The sequence below is a fragment of the Halichoeres trimaculatus genome, unplaced genomic scaffold, assembly GCF_033239565.1.
Source record: "Halichoeres trimaculatus isolate MK-OKI-2021-1 unplaced genomic scaffold, fHalTri1.1 fHalTri1_scaffold_8, whole genome shotgun sequence".
NCBI classification, from domain to species: Eukaryota; Metazoa; Chordata; class Actinopteri; order Labriformes; family Labridae; genus Halichoeres; species Halichoeres trimaculatus.
The window spans coordinates 32,369,844-32,390,844 of NW_027437186.1; the positions used below are offsets into that span (position 1 = coordinate 32,369,844).

The window sequence follows — 21,001 nt, forward strand, 5'->3', positions numbered from 1 at the left end:
TTAAATAAACTGAATAGTAAAAAAAAACATTTTAACTGTTAACTCTCCCTGATTCATTAATATTGCCTAAAGAGGACCTGATGCACATTTGCTGTGGTGTTAAATTGAAGCAATGTAGCGCCAACTACTGGCAGGAACACTCACTGGGTGTAAGATTTTCTTGCTTTGAGTGTTGGCTGTTGGTATCAGCAGCCTTCACGAGTACCAAACCTTGAAAAAGGCTGGTATCGGCCTGATACTGATACTGGTATCAGTACTCGCCCATCCCTATTTATTTTTTCAATTCCATCTGAATACACTTTTCCTTTTTGTTTGAAAAAAAAGCTTCTTCAATAACATTACAATATTCAAAATATCTTGAGAAAGCATCAGCATCTTTTGTTGGTAAAACTGGTGCAGCACTACCTAAGACCTCTGAGGTGTAAAAGAATTCTGGGGGGAAACGTCTACAAAATTATAAACAAACAGATCATAGCCAGTCCCCAACAATGAGCTCATTTAACATAAACTCTGATGAGAACAACTTCTGAATTGCACTTACAGATTGCATGAGTTCAGCATTGACTGTAAAATAAATGGACGTCATCTTGCTCGGCTCGAAGGGAGGACCTGGTGACTGGCTGCAGTACAGGCCAAAAAATCCATCTCCCCAGTCATTCCAGATGGGCTGTGGTCAAACTGTAAAAATTAATACACCTAGTTGAAAGGGTTCTTACATCCAATTGTTGTGGTGATTTAAAGGTATTATTGGGCTGCCTTGTATTCAAGTCCTATTTTTTTCTAAAAAGTTTTGTTTTGATTAGTTATAAGAGATTAGAAAATTAGGCTTTACATCACTTTTAACAATGATTGACAGCTGCCATTCTTCTGTGTTTTTAACGGGGATAGTAAAATATGTCAGAAGAGAGAGCCAAGAAGAGATTAGACTCTCGAAAGAAAAAAATACATGTTTTTGTCACCCAGCTCCACTCAGATTCTCTCTGAGTCCCTCACAGTCTATACTTTGCAGACTCTGGCTGCTAATGGCTGCGCCTGTGACGGGGGTATTTTGGCTTCAAAACCTTACAATGTTAAACGGCAGAGCCACGCTGTCCACTGTATATACAGTCAATTTATTTGACTGGCATTTAAGTGTGATAAGGCCATCATCCTCAGCTCCACATCTTTGCCTGTTTCTCAATTAGCAAGAAATTAGCCGGAGCGACCACTACAGATTCGGTGTTATACATCTATCGGCTTCGTAACGCCTCTTTAAAAACCTTCAGCCCTTTTCATATTGTGAGTCTGCACCCAGCTCTATAACACAGATCTGCTGTCATCCCACTTTTGTACATTCATATCGATCTCGCAACGGCTAATAATTGGTGTCCAAGCATGCGATCTTACAGTGTGTTGGGGTGTTGTTGAAACACAAGGGCTAAACACACAGTGTGAGTTTCAGATACGCACAGTCACACACAGTGTTTGCTCTTAAACACTAATTTTCAAATGACATACTAATAGAGAATCAGAAACTCATTATAAGACATCCCCCTAACTCTTGTTTCTTTCCCTATGTTTTGCATTTGCCCTTTAACTTCTTTTTTTGCTCTTTCTTTAGCCGCTCTTTGTACTTTTATCCCCTGAGTATTTATATATGTCGTTTCAGGTATGTCCTGTATGTTTCCTTGTTTGTAGATGTACCACTGGTCTGTAACAGGAGTTCACAGGTATAAAAAGACAGAATAAGAGGAAAATGCAATCAAAACTCTCATTCTTTGAGGAAATTCACCTCAGGGTGCTGCAGCTTAGGAGACTGTGATGATATTCAAAAACAGGAATGTGTATTTTTATCCATGCTGAAGATATTCATTGTGCTCACCGTCTTATGGCCCATTTTTTTTTCACACACACAAGCTGGCCTTTTTTTGGATTGTGAGCTGCAAGAGGCATCTCACAAACAGGCAGAGGTATAAAGTGGTGAGAGTGGGAGGATGAGAGAGAACATTGTCTTCTCTTTTCCAGCTTAGGGACAGAGCAGAACAGGTTGTGTGAGGATACTTGCTATCCTTAACAGCGTCTCACACTGCCTCAGGGCCACCTCTGCCTCTCTGATGCGGCTGCGAGTTGTGTTGTGAAGAGGAGTTGGAATATGAGCAACACATTCCTCAGTGTCAGGTGGCATTCCTCGTACACTGCAATTACAAGAGTAACACTTTTACTTTGTCATGTTTTAACAAATTTGGTTGAACAGCTGAGATTAATGTCTTAAGAATGATTTTCTGGGATAGATTTGAATCACCGTTTTCTTGTTATACAATTATGACTCATTTAACCTGCTAAGTGGATTAAGTGTGCCACCAAAATAGATCAGGATGCATGATGGAGGTTTGCTGTCTTACACACTGGGCTTTATAAAATGTGGTGTAACGGTAGAAACTCTGAGTTTTTGTCCCTTATTTTCTGTAGTATTTTGTCACTTATTAAAGTTAATACCTATTATATATATTTAACATGCAAAAGATCAAACCCAGGTCTGCACAGTCTGCAGCAGAACAGATTTTTTTGTCACTCATAGTTTCAGAGTTGAATCACTCTGTTAGCATCCCCTTGTTTGCAATTTTATTGATATTATTACATATTTGATTAATATTTTGCCCAAATATTAGCATTCCTGTGCTAGTCATATCACCAGTTCCTTGTCCTGTTTCAGCCTCTGCTTGTTTGTGTACAGAAAACTATGGCAACTATTATGCAAGTGTATTTTGTTAGAGTAGGAGCTGATAAATGAGCGGCAGCAGTTAGATATCCTGCAGTTATTACAGAGAAGAAAAGCAGGCAAACTTTGGAGGTTACAGAATTGACAGCTAATGCGAATCCGATGCGCAATGATTATTGAAATGTTGCAGGAAATACGATGCCACACAGTAGATTAAAGACAGGGCATGCAGTCTGTGTCGGTGTGCGTTTGCGTTTCCACAAAGCAGACCAGTTCGGTTCGTCTCGGTACAGCACGCATTTTGTGGCGTTTCCACTGACTTATCCCAGGACAGATCCCCAAATAACCAAGATGAGCCGTCCCACTTTTTGGGACCCTTTCGTATGGGTGCCAGACTGAACTGATCCGCTCTCGGAAGGTGGAGCTACGACACTGCAGACCATTGATTGGTCGGTAGAATCATCACTTACCGTGCAACAGGGGCTGTATTCCTCAAGGCGGCACACAGACTTCTCTGAAACAAAGCTTGATCACACTTTCTATCAAAGAGCTACATGCCAATCACAAAGAAAACGAAATGCTGCATGTCTTCCATCTATGCTCTTTGTTTACTGTGTCACGTTTTTCTTCTTCTTTGGATTTATTAGCAGGGTAAACTGTGTTGCACTGCTACGGCGTCTCGCTATTATTTAACAGATGCGGCTTTCGGCATTCAGCTTACGCGCCGCCTTCCACGAAAGGGCACAGTTTGCTGTGGAAACACACTAGGCTTAACTGTACCAAAATGTTAAAATGTGGCTTAAATCTGGCTTGTGCAGCTAGTCTCCACCTTGAACCTGTTTTGGCTTCACTTTTGGGGATGTGTCCTATCCCCCATTGTTCATATAGAAAACACTTCTGATTGATTTTTCTCCAAGGACTGATATGGCTGTAAACTTTTTTAATCACTCTGATAGTTCCTGCATTTTAGCAAACACTGCTCTGTTGCTCCCCATGTTTGCTCCACATCGTTGGCTACTACTGCGTAATAAAACTAATTTACTTTTATTTGCTTCTTCTGCATCCTCCAGTGCATCAAGTACTTTGTTTAGCTTTCATTTCTTAACCCAGTCAGAGTTATTGAGCGTTCTTAATTAATTGTAGACCCTCCATAGCGCGTCACGTATGCAGAATATGGAAAGAAAATGAGATGGTGTTGTAGATTATACTTTTGTGAAGTATGTGAAAGTGGTTGACAGGATTTCAGACACTTGAGTTGTGAAAGGAGTCTGTGAATAATTGGGGTAACAAGACGAATCAAAACCTCAGACTGAGAAAAACATTATCTGAAGAGAAAAAGAAGCCAGGAAGAAAGTGAAGGCTTAAACTGTCCTTCGTTAATATTTATTACAGTTTACAGACAGACCTTGACCTCGTGTTTTTTCTGAGAATGAGAAATGGAATTGGTTTATTGTCGTGCTCTCAGGTCTCAACGCCCGCTAAGGTGAGCACAAAGTCATCATGGCTAAAGTAAATGGCTGAAATAAATGGACAAAGCTTGGAACAAAATGTAATTATGCCTTGAAATATCTCCAAATGTTGATGTCATCTGAAATGACATCACCCCGGTAGGCCGCCATCTTTGCTCGCCTCTTTGTCCATGATGTTATCCATCACCGGGTCTCTCTGTCTGGCGTCGTCAATTACCCAGAGGAAAATAACATTAGAGGCCTGAATGGGACACGGAGCCGTGGCAGGCCTGACATGGCTGTGTTATATGATTACACAACCTGTTGGCTGTCCGCCTGTCAAGTGTCTCCCCGGCCCTGATGAATGGCTGTAATATGCCGCGCATCACAACACGCCACGCCACACACTCATTAATGGCTCCTCATAATGCACGGGACGTACTCCTGATGCCGTTGCAGGATTCACAGAGAGGGGGAGGAGAAGGTGGCAGTTGTAGCGCAGGAGTGAGAGCGAGAGTGAGAAATGGCGTTCATGAATACTCCAACCTTGTTTCCGTGTCGCCGTTGAAGGCAGTAAACAAAAGGAACATGGAGCCCTCATTTAAATAATTTCACAATTACTCCATGTGTGGCAAGACGCCAGCAACACAGGCTCATGTAACTCTGCACAAATGAATGAGGGATGATAGAAACACGCTAACGAAAAGCAAAGAAAGGAAAAAAAAACTTGGAGTAATTATCTTTAAAGTGTGACACACGTTTCTCACTCGCATACATTCCTGTCCATCTGTGGCCCATTTGCATAGATTATCAGAAACGCAGCACGCATGCCAGTGTGTGAGGACATTACAATAGAGATGCTGGAAGAAAGAAGATTGAATCTGTCGGATGCCGTGTGAAGCTTAGCTGATTGCTCTTTCTTTCAGAGAATTAGGAGACACGCCACCCAAGATCCTCAGAAACTACTTGACTCTCAGCTTAAACAAACAGATTTGATTCTCACAGAGACACTGCTGCGAGAAAGGGTTCAGCTAAAGTCTTTCTGAGTGAGCTATTTTTCCAGAGGAAAGACTGAACCAGTTGCTGTGTTGCAACAAAGTATTTTTTTACAAAGTGTACCAGCCAAAGAGAGGTTATCTAAAGCCTACATGACCCTCAGCCACATTACATGCTGGTATTTATGGCCCTGTCAGACTTTTAGTGTGCAATGCCTACTGGGAAACGTCAGCCGCATTGCGGGAGCCCCATTGATAAGCACATTCTTTCTCTGGATTTGACATGTTTGCGCTCAGTAGTCTGTGCCTTAGCTTCTTTCATGTCCTGTATTTTAAGGTTGTGTTTTTATCGAAAGAGACACAGATGTTCAGAGATTTCCAATTTCACCTCGCTCAGATGTGCCAGGCGCAACGCCGTGGAGGAAAGTAGTGAGCTGTGCTGCACCTGCCGCGCGTGTTTACGTCTGTGCGAGAGGAAGAGACAGAGGAAGACAGTCTGTCTGTAAGTTGTCTGTGGAAGTGTATGTGTCTCTCTCAGCACAGCTTGAGTTTCTCAGTTTGAAATGCAACACCTGCAGATGTGTCTCGTAAACTCCAGCCTCTTCCCCATTCAGGGGGGACCATTGAAACAATGCAATCAAAGTATCTCTCAGTGTGGGGTGAGGAGCTTGAGTGTGGGTGCACTGGAAAACCTGAAATCTTATCAAGTGTTTTTGTCTTATTTTTAGTAGAAAATGATTTTTTAGACTTAACATCAGCCACATTTACTTGACCAGTCCAAAAAAATGTCCTGTGCCAAGTTATTCAAAGATAAAAATTAGGTCTGAATAGCAATTTTTCAAGCAAATTTCTCTTGTTCAATTGGCAAATATTTTTTTACTTGTTACAAGCAATTCAGACCTAATTTTTGTCATTAAATGACTCAATACAAGACATTTTTCCTGACTGATAAGTTAAATGTGGCTCATATCAAGTGTAATAAGACATTTTTTACTCAAAATAAGACAAAAATCATGATTAGATTTCTGTTTTTTTTTGCAGTGTGGTGTATATCTACCCTCCTTTATCTTGAGTGTTTAAGAGATTATCTGTCATTATAACCGGGATCATGAACAAGATACATGCATTACCAACTTTTTTCATACAACATAAAAACATCAGTGTTGCATGTCTATTGTATGATTTTGCAGGTTGAAGGCATCTTAAATAATATTTTAACCAGTTTAAAAGACCAGAAAAGCAGAGTTTTGTGCACAGTTTGGCTGTAGGTAAACACTTTTTGAACACTGTGCATCCTTATGGAAGCTGAGGGTTGCGCAATAACTTGAGAGCAGCTCAGCTCTCAGCCTCTCTTGAAGTAACAGGTAAAGTTAGTGTTATAAAAAATTCAGATTATTCAACATAAAATGTGTTTCTCTAGAGGTAGGGAAAATGTGGAATACATTTAAGATATCGTAGGTTGTTGCATGTGAGATGCATAAAATGACTGTATTGCAACAATTGAGTAAAAATAGTCACGTGTTTTTGTATTAGGAGAGGAGGGGAAAAAGACGCTTGCACTGCATGTCTCATCAGTTTTAGATTCACATTCTCAGATTTTCAGATTCTTAGATTAAGGGGCTTGTTTTCTAAAGTTTAGTTGCTTATTTGGACTTTCTTTGCTGCCTAATCCCTGCCTGATACTGAAAATAATTAACTTTAGGATGCATGATATATTGGTATCAATATCTGTATCGGCCGATGTTGGTCATATTTTTTAACATATCAGTATTGGTCGATGTGTAAAAGTGGGACGATATTTACTAATTAGCTGCCAGCCGTTTTCAGAGCATCTTGAACGATCTTCAAGACCTAAATAATATTGTGTTATATGACTATGTAAACACCAAAACTATCTAAGAAGAGTGGACTCTCGTCTTTGATCCAAAAAGCAGGCAAAACATACTTTTTTTGATCGCATTCATCTCGGGCGCTCCATCCTTTAAGCCTCTCCATGGTTGTCTTTTCTCACCATCACGCCTCTCTTTCTCTCTGAACTACCTCGACACATCTCAGGTTTTTTTTTTTTTTTTTTATACCAATATTGAAATATCAGTGGATATCAGATATCGGCCATAACAGCAATATTAATATCGGATATCGGTATCGGCCAAAATTTTCATATCGGTGCATCCCTAATTTAACTGCATTGATTTGGCTTGAAATAAAAAGTTAGCTTAACTTAACCTTGTTGTGATTTCCCCTTTTTGTAAATTTTGGTCTGCTTGAATCATTATACTGATGTCATGTTATGCATCAAAGGGTTGAATTTAACATTTATATAGTGATATAGAGGAGAAATCAGAATATTGAGATATATTTCGTGTATCTTGATAGAGCCCAAAAATACTGAGATATTGGTTTTTGGCCGTATCACGCAGCCTTAGGTTTCTCAGCTTTTTACCCAGTTTTCAACACTGGGTCTATTACTACTGAAAGATTCACACATTGGAGCCACTTTTTTAGCTTGATTTATAGAGTTTAGAGTTTCCTTGCTGGCACTTCTGGGTTGTTCTGGAGACAGTTACTCAGCTCAGACAAAAAAAAAAGTTAGACTAACAAAAAAGAAAAAAGAGTCAACCTGGGGTCTTTCTCTTCCTGATTATCTAAGAGTTTTAAGACTATCACATTGCAGGACAGAGGACAGTGCTTGTGCTATCCATAATATTAGCAGTTCTCTCATAATCCTGTCCCTTTAGTAAAATATAGAGGTCATAGGTCACCGACAACCTGTTGACAACCTGCAGATTTATGCAGCATGCACACACACACAGCCATGGAAACACACAGGCAGCCACAGCCCACTTTTTGGCACAGAGCTCTGGAGCAGTGGTTTCTTATTGCTGCTGATCTTTGGGTCCTTCCAGCTCCAGATACCAGAGCCTGAGTTATTCTCCGCTCCGCTCCCTGACCCACCTAATTGAGAACGGCTGTGTGCGAGGAGGAAAGAGCTAAACAGGCAGAGTCAGGGGGGAACATACAAGAAAGAAGAAAGAAAGAGCAACAGAAAGGCTGAGTTTGACTTGTGCTGATCAAGTGGAGGATGGATGTGTGCGCAACAGTCGCCCTCGTGGAAGCCAAACTTCCTTCCTCTACCTCCTTCTACCTGGCCCCCAGCCAAACAGAGCCAAGCACAATGTAGCTTTTTCAATATAGTATCTGATAGCTGTTGGAGAGAAGAAAAATGAAGGTTCAGAGGGGTGCAGGAGAGCCTCACATGAAGGTAAATCAAAGCAGAGGGTTTGGAAGAAGAGCGGTAAGCTCAGTGACAGCTGCATGCATGTCGTAGTGGGTGACGGTCTGTCCGTCTGTCAGAGCAGATATTTCTGTCTGTTTAGTGCTGCCTTACTGGCTGCCAGAAACACTCCTCATGTCATCGCTGGGTGCCTGCTGTCACAGGCTAAAAAGGAGAGAGGGAGCGGAGTGTGTGTGGCTGCATGGGTGTGTGTGTGAGGGAGAGTGACAGAGAGAGTAACTCAAGCAGCTGTCTTGAAAGCTCCTCCACTCTGTCAGTGCATCTTGAATCTGTTTTTCCCCATGGTGCCTCCTCGGTTAGACAGTTTTTTAGTCAGTTGCTTGGTCAGAAGTCCGACCTTTCTGCTGCTAAAGATGCACACTTTTGGGAAATGAGCATGTTGCACAGCTTGTGTTGAATGATGGGATCAAAAACACTGTGGATTAATACACATATGTCCCGTGCGGGCCAGGCTTTTAGGCTGTAATTAAAAAAAGATCACTAACTTTGATATCATACTTTTGACTGGAGCTTCGATCGCTCCTGATATATTTCTTGTCATTGTCATGTGAAGATTACAAACTGAAATGCTTCTTTTTGTACATCATACATCCATTTATAAGGTGGTATTATGCATTTTTACATTCCACAGTTCAAATATTGGATGTTGATATTTAACATGGTGAAAGATTTGGCTTCTGATGTAAATATGTGTTGGGGAAATCCCAGGATGAGACTGCAGGGTAATCTGAACAGCTGATTCAAAAAAGTCACATGAGAATTGGGCAAGATTTACACAAGATTTGCTCAAACTTGACTTGCCTTAAAAAGCTCAATAAATGTCACACCTACTGAACAGAAACATGCTGCTTTGTTCTGTATCATTGGTTATTTTCTTTTTTCACCCCTGTTGAATTTTTTTGGTTCAGATTTAGGTCAACATTTCAAAATTTGTCAATTTAGGTAGAGAAACATTACTTTGTTGCATGGCAACAGTGGAGGAGGCTTCCAGAGTGCCTGAGGGAAGGAGGCTTGAAGGGCTATTTGCTGAAATTAAGGTTTTCAAAAACACCAACCTGACTTAGAAAAGGCTTTTTTAACTGATAATGAAGTCAAGCTACTACAAAGCGATCATGTCAGCTTTGTAGAAGCAAACAGCTACAACCCACCCACCTGTTAGACAACACAGCCGCGTCCCTGATTATGCAAACTCATGTCTAACTCTCATTCTCTATATTATGTATTTATCATTTCTATCATTAGTGGACACTTTAAGGTAAGGTCTGCAGGAATTTCCGTTATTTGTCCGTAAACACAAATTCAAATTGGACTCCTCCTCTTTGGCTCAGTGCCAGCAGCAGCACACACCCACACCGTCTGACTGTAACTGCGTGAACACATTCACTAGCCCAGCAACCACCTGCGGTATTGTGTTTCTACGTGGGAGAGCGGTGCCCCTTGACTTAGCAGAAAGCTAACCCCGTCACTCTTCAAGTGCTCAAAAGCGAGAGAAAGTTGAGCAAAGCTTCACCCTCATTTAGTAAAAAGCTTTATCTATTTGGCATTTCATTTCCCTTTGGTTGTGTTTTTCTTTGTCTGTGCTACATCCACTAATGTAGCTAATCGGAATAGCTTCTTCCACCCACTAATCAACATGCAAAGTCACTTGCGTACTGGACGTACTGTGATTGGGTGATGTAACCACACTTACTCTCTGGCCAAAAACATCCTGATTTGACCAAAACATCAACATTCAGGCAGAGGAGGGGGGGTTGAGGCAGACACAGATACTGATACATATATAGAGGTCTAGAAGTAACAGTTGAGCAGGATTATTCCTGAAAAAGTTGACATTTTATTTTTTGGGAGAATCCTGCAGACTCTACCTAAAAGGAACTGCAGTTTTCACATTGCACTTTTTAGCTCAATCTGAGTTTTCTCTCTGCATTTTGTTTCAGTCTGCATGTTTTATTCACACCACGATAAGGAGGAACTGACTAGTGAAAGAGGGAGACTCCCTGTTTCTGTGTGTGTCTGTCTTTTACAATACATTTTAGAGTTTAGAATCTGTTTCTGGAAAACCAGACCAGTTTTGTGTGGTATATTCTGTGAAGCTTCCCCAGAGTTAAGCACCGTGTTTTTCCAAATCGTCATACTCATGCTGTACGCCCAAAGTGCCAGAACTGATCGCTGGTGAATATCTCAAAAACTTGTAGCAGCTGTAATGAAAAAAGACAAGTGTTAGGTGGCTGAGCCTGTCAGTTTTGTGTAGGAGGGACACTTTACATGAAATATTAAATAAGGGTAGTGCTCAGTTAGAAACCCTCCTGGGCAAAATGACTGTGAGTGTAGGTGGCACAGAGAGAAGTGCAGAGCTTTAGGTTCTTGTGTGCACTGGTGGCTCCAAAAATTAACCCAGGCTCAGTCTGCCTTATAGAAAACATTCAGTGTTTTTCAGTTTGTGGATTTGTTGGAAAAAACTGCGAGTACTTATTTGGATACTTGTCATAACGGCTGTGATCATTTAACAGTTGAAACTAGCGTGAAACATGCGGGTGATTTCACCGTCTGCACTCTCAGCACATGAACAATGAACCAATCTCCTTAAAGCATCTTTCAACCCTGGGTTTCTGTTTCTTACTAATATGCTGTATTTCTGCCTTTAAGTGCTGGCCATTGACTGTTTGATTGCAATCATCTGTTGTGCAGTGCTGTCGTCTGATTATAAACACGTGTTTTTCACCAAACGAGATGGCCATCGAGTGAGGTAATGGAATCGTGCAAAGATATTTAAGAGCATTAGTAAGGTACGAGGCTGTGCATTGGCTCGCTGGTTATCACGAAGGTTTGTGCAAAGAGAAGAAGCTTCTTTTTGTTCAGTGTTGAGTTTGCATGCTCCCTGGGTCTCAGTGAAGTTTTTTTTCTGTTGCTTTGTTTATCAAAGGGACCTGCTACCTGAAGTTGATGGAAAGATAGGCATGGTTGAGATGTCTCAGCAGATACCTCTGCAGCTGTATTTTGGACTCTTAACAAAACATTATTTTGATGATTTAATGGCTTGTTGAAGCAGGGTCACCTAGTTCTCTGAATGTAATCCCCATGCTGGAAACCCCCCTGATTTTTAACCGCCATGCAAACTTTCACAGATAGACTTATAATTTTGTGGCAGCCGTGACACCGTTGGTCCAACTTTAGATTCTGTCCTCGGTGTTAGCTTCCTGACAGTCCCGTAACCACACACCAGTGTTTATGTTCTTTAGGTTAACACGGTTATCTCCATGCGTAACCTGAGCCCTCCACCTACATGGGCACTTGGCACACACATGTGTGTGGTTGCGTGTGTAAAGTGTGTGATCTTGCAGCTGCAGGACCCGTCTCTTTTCCCCCAGCGTCTCTCTCCAGAAAGAGCTGCAGGGACTTGCCAGTATTTTCATTCCCTCTGGAGGCATTTCCGCACGCTAACAAAGCCCGGCCTGCGTGATGAAACGGGGAGGAAGCAGCTTTTGTGGAGGGAGCAGCCAGTTTTTTGGTGTGTGTTTTGTGTGCGTCTGTGTGTCTGTGTTTGTGTGCGTGCTGACCCTGTCTAACAGTTTGTTACATGCAGATTTACTTTTGAGCTTGTAATTCAGGCTGCTCCAGGCTCTTGTTTGCTCACAAGCCTGCTGTAGCACGAGAACAAACCTACTCTGAGTCCCATTCAGAAGACAGAGTTACCTCCTGTTTGCCTCTAATTAACTACTTTAATACTTAGCTTGTAGTTGGATTGGTTAACGTTTTTTACAGAGCTTGTTAACCACTTACCTTTCTGTGCAACCGATGCCAAAAGGAAATGTGTGCTAAAGCCGAGGTCAATGACTGGAATCAACCACTAAAAGTAAAAAACTAAGGATTGTAGAGCTCACATAAAACATTCCTTAAGCTCATGTCTGAAATGGATAAAACAGTGGTTTAAATCAAGAACATTTCAGCTGTTTTTTTAGTTCAGTGTCAGGGTATTAATATTTCTCTTTGCTGTTTGAAACCCTTTGTAAAGTCAGTGGTTTCCAGAAATAACTGAGGTGAAAGCTCACACGAAACATCATTCCTGCTGTCTCACTTGAGGTCATGACACAGCTACCAAAATCACATTCAAGTAAAAAAAAAAGGAGCAAAAAGCAAAGCAAGATCCGGCAACCGCAGTGTCGCTAAAACTGTATCTTTTTTTTTTTTTTCTCTGGGGTTGCCGACAGAGTCAGCGTCCTGTGGGCCCTGTGACACACGCTCATGCCCATAAACAGGGATTTGGTCCTCTGGAGAAAATAACCTTGATAATTACTGGGTGCATTTGGACCTGCCCACAGCAGAAGGAGGAGGAGGAGGGGGAGGAGGAGGAGAAGACAGGGGTGGACTGAGAGGGAGAAAAAGAGAGCCACATCCGCTGGTGCATTCCTCCATGCTGTGTCATACCGGTGCTGAGTTTCCCCTCAATTTGCACTGAGATTTCCACAAAGCGGAGGGTGCAAAGGTTTACTGACGCAATGCTCCGGGCTGTGGACAGTGACATTTAAAGTTTAACAAGGCAACAAGCTGCACATTCATGGACTCCCTACGGTAACAAAAAAACAACAAAAACTGTTTAAAGAGTCAAATGAGGAGCTCCACAACAATGGGACACTCCGCCTGGTGACCTAACCCTCCATGCGCTCATAGATTTCGCCTCTCCTCCTCTCTTTCTGCCTTCCTCCCCGGTCACATGGTCTGCCTGGTCTGGCTGAATTGGCATGATGACAGCAGCCAGAGCCGAATGTCTGTGGTTGGCTGGCCGCCCGTCTGCTCGCCTGTCATTCAGCTGGTTAAAGAGGCCTTGTTGAACCGCTGCACTGTGCCCGGCTACTACGGGGCCATTCATGCCTGCAACGGCAGAAAACAGCCAAGTCCTGTCATCAGCGCCAGCTAGCACATACCAATTTACTACTGGAAAATGACAAGGGCATTTTGCTTGGTAAGCACAGACAGTTTCCCCCCACCGAGCAACCTCGTAACCCCTTTCTTTCTGTTTTTTTCAACGTTTGGATTACATTTCACAGAAATGAGAGGCTTCTGTCTGACAGAGCATCTCTAGACAAACACTGTTCAAGTCTCAAATATGTTCTCTGTCTCTGTTGCATGTACGCCGCCTACATGGAGTGTAAAGCGAACTAGACTGATCTGTTCCCAAAGGAGTCGAACAACAACAGCGCGAAACAACAAAACAAATCCTTTGTGCCGCCTCGAACGCCGGAAATTTCAAACAGAAGACTTTAAAAATACAGTTTGTCACTCTCAGGGAGATTTTTTTCCTTTCCTCTTTGCTTGACAGTTGTTCTTTGTGCCTTTGGCTAATGGCAGCTCTCCTTGCCACATACGACCTGTGCCTTTTTTTTTTTTTACAACCGTCCTTTTCTCAGTCCCAGAGTGACACGCAGAGTGAGGACATCCATGAGAGCCATGACTTCATCCAGAGTCCCCCTCCTCTCCCTGTATAGTCATTCCTCTGTTATCATCCACACTCTTTCTCGTTTGTCCTTTTTTTGCGACTCTAGTCCTAACATTTTCCCGCTATGATTAGCGATAGCGTGTTTTCCCCAGCCAGTGTAATGTCTAGAGCCTCCTGTGTCCTTGGAAAGCCGCCTAATAAGCTCAGACACACACTGCTGTCTCCAGCGCTCCGCGGGCCTATTCTCCAGTGTCACCCAGCTCACACTGAGGTAAACAAAGACTGCCACACACACACAAACTATCCAAGTGGTGTGCTAATAGACCAGCACAGCAGCCCACTGAGGACAGCGTCTACGGTAGCTTACTAACGTTGACCTTCCATGTGCCAATCACAACAAATCTGCTCCCAGATTTGAATATGAGGAGGAGAAGAGTGTAAATTGAAAGCAGAAATCCCCCCGGTGTGAGACAAGATGAGCCTCTGAATAAATTATTCAGATGGCAGCCCCTTTTCCTGCATGATTCTCGCCTTCTGCTACGTTTAATGGCATCTGTGACGACGCCCATTGGAGATTAATCCAGATGTAAGACATTTGTGTGTGTTTCTGTTTCTCCCTCTGTGTGTGTGTGGCCTGCTCACCCTGCTTCTTGTGCATCCCGTCGTGTCGTATGATGGGGAAACAAAGCCTCAACAGGGGAATTTATTTCGCCTCCGCAGAGGGCTGTAAATAAACAAGTAGTGAATCAATGCCTCCATTTGTTTTTCTCTGATAATTCTGCCTGTGTCGCGAGGCAGAGTGACAGTGTGTGTGAGTGTGTGTGTGTGTGTAAGCTGGTGTAGCTCTCAGCAGCCATATTTCCTCTCTGTGAGAGTGAGGAAACACGCCACCCCGGCCTCATGTTTCATTTCCAGGGATCAGTAAATTACTGTGTGCTTTTTTAAATCACTCATTGCAACTCATTTAGTGCCATGATGGAGCATTTGTAAGAGTGGGAAATAATACCAGCATTAGATGTAGTGCTTCTGAACTACTCCACCAACTAAAGACTCAGAAATAGAAACTACAAGCTGCAGCTGAACAGAAAAAAATCAGCAGGTCATCAATGTGAAATAACCTGTGTGCGAGAATGTAATTTCCATCACACTTGAATCTGAAAAGGTGTTTTCTTGCCTCTCTTCGAGTCACTGTGAGGTTTTTAACTGGTTTTAGACAGTCTCACTTACACAGATGCCTTTTCATGAGCTGCAAAAGAAAAAGATTTAATCAGCAACAAGTTCAGTTAAAACTTTGGCAGGAAGATTTTTTATCTTTTTTTTTACATCATGTTATCAAGTCAGACCATCAAGAATGACCTTACAGACTTAAAGCATGTGTTCATATTTATTCTATTCAGAAATTTACTGGGACACAGGAGCAGACATCATCACCCTAAGGGTGTCACAGTTGCTGAAAACTGATCACTCTTCACAAGTTAGTAGAGCAACAGAAATAAATTCAAACTCTTTGAAATAAACACATCACCTTACCACTCTGCGTTCTGCAAAAGTTGGCTTTAACAAATCAAAGTGGATCTTTATTCTGACTAATGCATGCTCTGACAAGAGCTACAGCTCTATGGCATTGGATGATGGCTCTTATGGGAAATGCAGTCTTCATCCAGGATTACACTACCGATTACCACCAGAGGGGGAGCCAGAATGAACACAACCTCAACCTTTCTGACAGTGTCTTTAAAAGATCTGTTTACCAAAATTATAATTAGGGATGGGTAGCAAATTAAGTACTTTTATTGGTACCGACCTAATTCTGTCGGTAGTACCAAGAACCAATCCGTATAAAATCAAACGGTACCATGTTAAGGTATCTAAACACATCCTCGTGACTGGGAGGGAGTGGAAGAGTAGGAGATTTTACCTTTCTCCGTGATTGTATCACGATTTTTGGGGTGCCGATTCAATTTGAATTGCGATTCTTTAATACTTGGGATTTTTAGTTTGCTTTCTTAACACCAGAACATGTGAAAGAGTTAAATGATGATGATGTCTGCAGACTATATCATGAGCCATATTTTCCCATAAGATGCACATATGGTGAGTCACAGAGAAACATCTAACCCCCTGCTATAGAAAAGTGGTAATTTTTCCAAATCAGTTTATAAACAAAGACTGAAATGCAGAATTTGAATTTGATTTTTTTTCTCCCATCCCTTTAATATGTTAAAGAATAAATCATTAAAAAACTTTGCGATTTCATCATTTAAAATGTTTGATATCTATTACCACATAAACACACAAAAAAGGACCAAACACTGGTTCTGTTGAGTACCGATACCGATTGCCAGGTATCGGGCTTCAGTACTGTATCTTTCTAAATGTGAAAGGTACTCATCCCTCTTGTTGCAATTCAGACATTCTCCTGATTGCCATGTCTACTTCTCAGATTTCTGACCTACAACTTTCAAGGTGGAAGAACTTTTGTACCTAAAGTGAAATGTATATAGTCAACTGTTTTTCACCTCTTTTCAAATAAACTTTTTTTCTTTATTTTCCTCTTGACACTGCAGTGAACATTTTCTTGTTGTTGTCTTGAACACAAACATGTCTTTCACCTCCTGCTTATTGGTTTTTGTTCACAGGCAAAAGTCTCTGACTCAGATATTTTTCAGCCTCTGCTGTTAAATCTCCAGGTATAACTGGAGAGAAATGAAAAAATGTTCTCTTCTGTTTCTTAAAAAAACCTGTTTTATTATTTAATGGGTGAAATGACCCTTTAAATCAGGTGACTAAACTGTTATTTTTCCTCTAATTGTAGCTCTGTTGCCTCAGTAACAATAACGAGTAGAGCACAGGTGCTTTAGATATGAGGGGAGGTTCATGTATTAGCCACAGTTCAATGACTAACAGCATCAGTGAATAATGGTGTTAGCAGAGTGAACCGCAGCTCCAAAGGTGTATAAACCTTTATTAGAAGCTATTGTTTAGCTAATGCTGCTGTTGGTAATGCCAACATGAGAGCCTCTAATGAGCTGATGCTTTACAATAGTTTTCTTTCCTCAAATACCCCCCTCTGTATCCCACATCCAAGTGTGAAATAACAATATCAGATCATATTTAGTTAATTAAACTCATATGACTAATTTAATTTGACTTGAATATGGGGAAATGAATAAATCATGGGGGCGTATTTTGCTTGCTAGCGCCAGTGTTAACAGTAATTAAATGTGGGGCAGTCTGTAGCCTCTGAGTCTTCTTTACGCCTACCGTACGAGTGGAAAAAATCAAGTCAAATGTTTTTTGGAAGCGTTTGCACAGAATATTAATGAAAAGATGTGGGAGTTTTCAAACACTGAAAGTAAAAGAGTTAAAGATGCAGTCCTGTAACGTAAGCTAGCATATTAATTGTAAGTGAGCGGCTGTCCCATTAGGAGATCTGCACTCTGAGAAGAAGCCAGAAGCAGAGAAGAAGAAATATTCCTCCATGATTAGAGCCTGGAGAGTTCAAAGACAGCTGCTTCTGCAACCAAGAGTGGCGCAAAACACTCACAAGGAAGACGAGGAAATCAGCTCACATTTGTCATTTGAGTGTTTTATCTTTCATATTTGGCGGGGATTAGAGCCGCACATTCTCTCCGGCTCTGTCAGTCCTTGTTATGTGCTTCCAATCTGTCAGAAGCACGACAGGGCGCTTTATTACATCTCGATAAATGATGCCACCTAAGTCTTGTTTTCCTATCACTAAAAAGCAGATTGTGTTTTGTCACGCTCCCTGATGTGCGTTGCATTCTGTTTTGTCTCATTTTAGACTCGCTCTGTGATTGATGAGGATTAAGAAGCTGATTTCGCCTAATAGGGAACACAGGAGCGTCCTCATCCACACTGGTAAGAATGCTTTCTTCGAGACTGTGTCTTCATCCAAACAGCTGATTCGGCGATGCACACATACTTTTGCAAACAAGATAAGAAGGCTGCAGGTTGGGTTTTTAGTTTTTGTTGTTTCATAGCATCCTCTCACACACAGGGATTTGGTCCCAGAACAGAAAACACTGATGAGATCTTTAAAAAAAACAAATTTTTGGTCCCAAGAAAAACAGAATCACACTGATCTTTCAGATTTATCTTCAACGCAGATCATCCATGACAAAAAAACACTCTCTGAAGAAAAGTTTTAAGTCGAAGCACCTCAGTCATGATTGCATAATGCTCACATGATTAAATTGCTGCTAATTTGTCCTCTTTGCATTGAAGGCAGCTTGTTTTTGTCAGTTAACAGCACAAAAAGAACCCAAACACGTTGTGACGCCAAGCCCTTTTGCACGTCATTGTGCTGCTTTTCTTCTACTGATGTGGTTTATTTAGAAAAATCCCATTCAAAGGGTGTTTACAGGAGCACATTTTTGCACCATTACCTCAGCCGTGATGCCTTTCTGGCTCGGCTTCAAGCTGTCCCAAGGGTGTGAAACCTGAACAGCAGTGTTAGCAGTGTTGAACCAATGGTCTGTTACCATGTATGGTTATTGATCTACTTCTATCAGCGCTAATATCAATCTTAAAGAGGGAGACAAATGCTAAACCACATGTCCCCTGTTCTGTTCTGTTACTCTGCTCCTTTTGATGCAGAAACAGGCATGAACACTTTGTTAAATCAGCCTTTGAGGGGCATGAACATTACGTTTTCTGTTATCCTTTCGACTGCATGAATATTAAGTGATCATTTAAGCCCTGGCTGAGAAGAAACACTCCGTTTATTGTCATTGCAGTGTCAGAAACCTTTGACTGACGTGATGGAAGATGTAATTGGGGTGAATGAGGATGTGAGGAAACATCAGACTAAAGGGCGTCGCATTACGCCCGACACATTCACAAAAAGGAGATCTGTCCCTCTGCCTTTGTTTGGTGGGCTGTGCAAAATGTCGACAGCGTAGTTTGTACACATGTGAAAAGGCATCAAAGCACTGCAAGGTGAATAATTTTTGGTGGCATCTGCACATTCTGCAATATGCTAATGAGCAAAGCTGCAAAAGCCAGATTGCCAGGAGAGAAAGAAGAGAGGAGATGGAGGGAGGGAGGAAAAAAAGAGGGAGGGGAACAGAGTGGAAAAGAGAGAAACAGACGGAGGCTGGTGTAAATTATGGATGCAACCTGCGATTTCCAAGAGGAAAAGAAAAGGCAGAAAGAAACCTCAAGTCATGCATATCAGATTACGCATTTACCACGTTTTCTTATCATGCTCCGTGAGCAAACTCGAACACAATCTGGCCTCTGTGTGTGTTAGTGTGTGTGTGTGTGTGTGTGTGTGTGTTTGAAAGAGAGTGACACAGAGCGAGCACTTACACATTCATCCATGTCATGTTGTGGGGAGCTGTGTTGTGCTGTCAGGCGTTCTTTAAACTTGATATGACGTTTGTGTCTGAAGCCGCGGTGACTTTCGTTGTGCTATTGTGATCTGCATCTCATCGTAGTTAACTCATAAGATATCACACCGTGGACACACACAGCTGTAAATCTGTTTAGTTAGAGGATGTGTGAATGACTGTGCACCCCTTAAATCAGTGGTTCTCAAATGGGGGTACGCAAGATTCAAAAATGTTCACAAAATAGCAACCAAGCAAAATTCCTTCAAAACTACCTATTCAATCAACATTTAGAATAGAATATGATAAAATAAAATAGAAAATACTTAATTTATCCCTGAGGGGAAATTTAGGAGGAGTCGCAGCAGCAATCAAGAAAACAAAAGTAAGAAAGTGTATAGAAAGTGCAAAAAGGTTCATAATAAAATAGATATTGACAGCTTGTCCATCATTGTCCAGTCAGCCAGCCTCCACCTCCACAAGGTCCAGGACTGAGCTTCTTCAGAAGTCTGTTCAGTCTCTGTCTCCTGGATCCTGTCTGCTCACAGCAGGTGAAATTCTTCCAATGTGGCTTTGGTGTCTAGTGTTAGCTCTGTTAGCCATGTCTGTGAACAGCATGATGCTACTTTGCCTTCTGGTATTCCCTCGTTTGCAGGGTTAGCATGGCTAGCTTGTCCATCTTATTGGAGATAGATCTTACGTTCCCAATAGCACGTCGTCCTCACCTCCTTGTCACCTTGTGGGGAAACATCAGGCCTTGCACCAGTTAGCATTGTCCTGCTACAGGCTGCTAACATCTGAGTTCACATGTAAACAATGTGGCCATGGTTACATGTAGGATCTCCAGACAAACACAGAAGCAAAAGTAGTAAAAAATATCACTGAAGACAAAACCAGTCTGGTGTCCATGACTGAGCCATACAAAGTAATGATCCACTCCAAAGGCAAAAATGACAAAAAAATGACAAGACACAGACAAAAAGGACGAGCTGCTGCAACAGGCAGCCATATCCAACAGGGCAGTGCCTAGCAACAATTTAAGTTCATAAACTGGATTTTATATCCAATAGACACTAATAGTACAGCGCTGTGTTTTACATCTTTTTTTCCAACCAAAACTGCTTTGCAATCGTGAGGGGGACTTTGCAGGAAAAAAAAAAACCTTTCATAAGGGGTACATCACTAAAAAAGTTTGAGAACCACTGCCTGAAATGACACACCTTCTTGATAAATGTTTAGCTTTACTCGTGTGATAGCTCCAAGAATGCTGAGCTACCTGATTTCTCATCCTAAAAATACCCCGTCTCTCTCATATTGTATTTTGCTTGCTCGAGCAGTTCCAAGTTAAGTAAAAGTGAGTATTCGTGTCCCACTACCACATCCCACCCTCGTGTGCCAGTCCCCTAACAGCCCGTGTGAATAATGGATCCATTCTTGAGTCGTGTCTGTGACTGGGGGCCTGTGCAGTGGTGTGGTTTCCCCACCAGAGTCGGAGGTGGAGGAGACAGGAGGGGGCTGCTCAGTCTGGAAATAGCTCTGCCTGAGCCGGGAGCACCTTAGGTGGGCCTCTGCGCCAGCCTCACCTTCCTTTAACACGCTAAAAGTACAACGCTGCTTTCTCCAGTCGAGATGAAATTAAACTTGTCACCAATCAGCTGTGAGTTAAAGATTCCTGCAAAGATAGGAGGAGAGTTGGAGAGAAAATCTCTGAATTCTAAGAATTGGACCTCAGCCATGTCGCACTCAAAGCGAGAAGTGTCTCCAAGCCGGGGAACAG

The 21,001-nt window shown here is 41.9% G+C and overlaps 1 protein-coding gene across 3 annotated transcripts in view; it reads left to right on the plus strand.

The window, feature by feature from the left end:
* Nucleotides 1-21,001, plus strand: part of zmiz1a (zinc finger, MIZ-type containing 1a) — a 140,177-nt gene that overhangs the window by 36,539 nt on the left and 82,637 nt on the right. For all 3 annotated transcript variants that reach the window (XM_074675577.1, XM_074675574.1, XM_074675576.1), the window contains exon 3: nt 17,676-17,752. The gene's annotated coding sequence lies outside the window, so the exon portion shown is untranslated. The remainder of the gene's footprint in view (nt 1-17,675; nt 17,753-21,001) is intronic.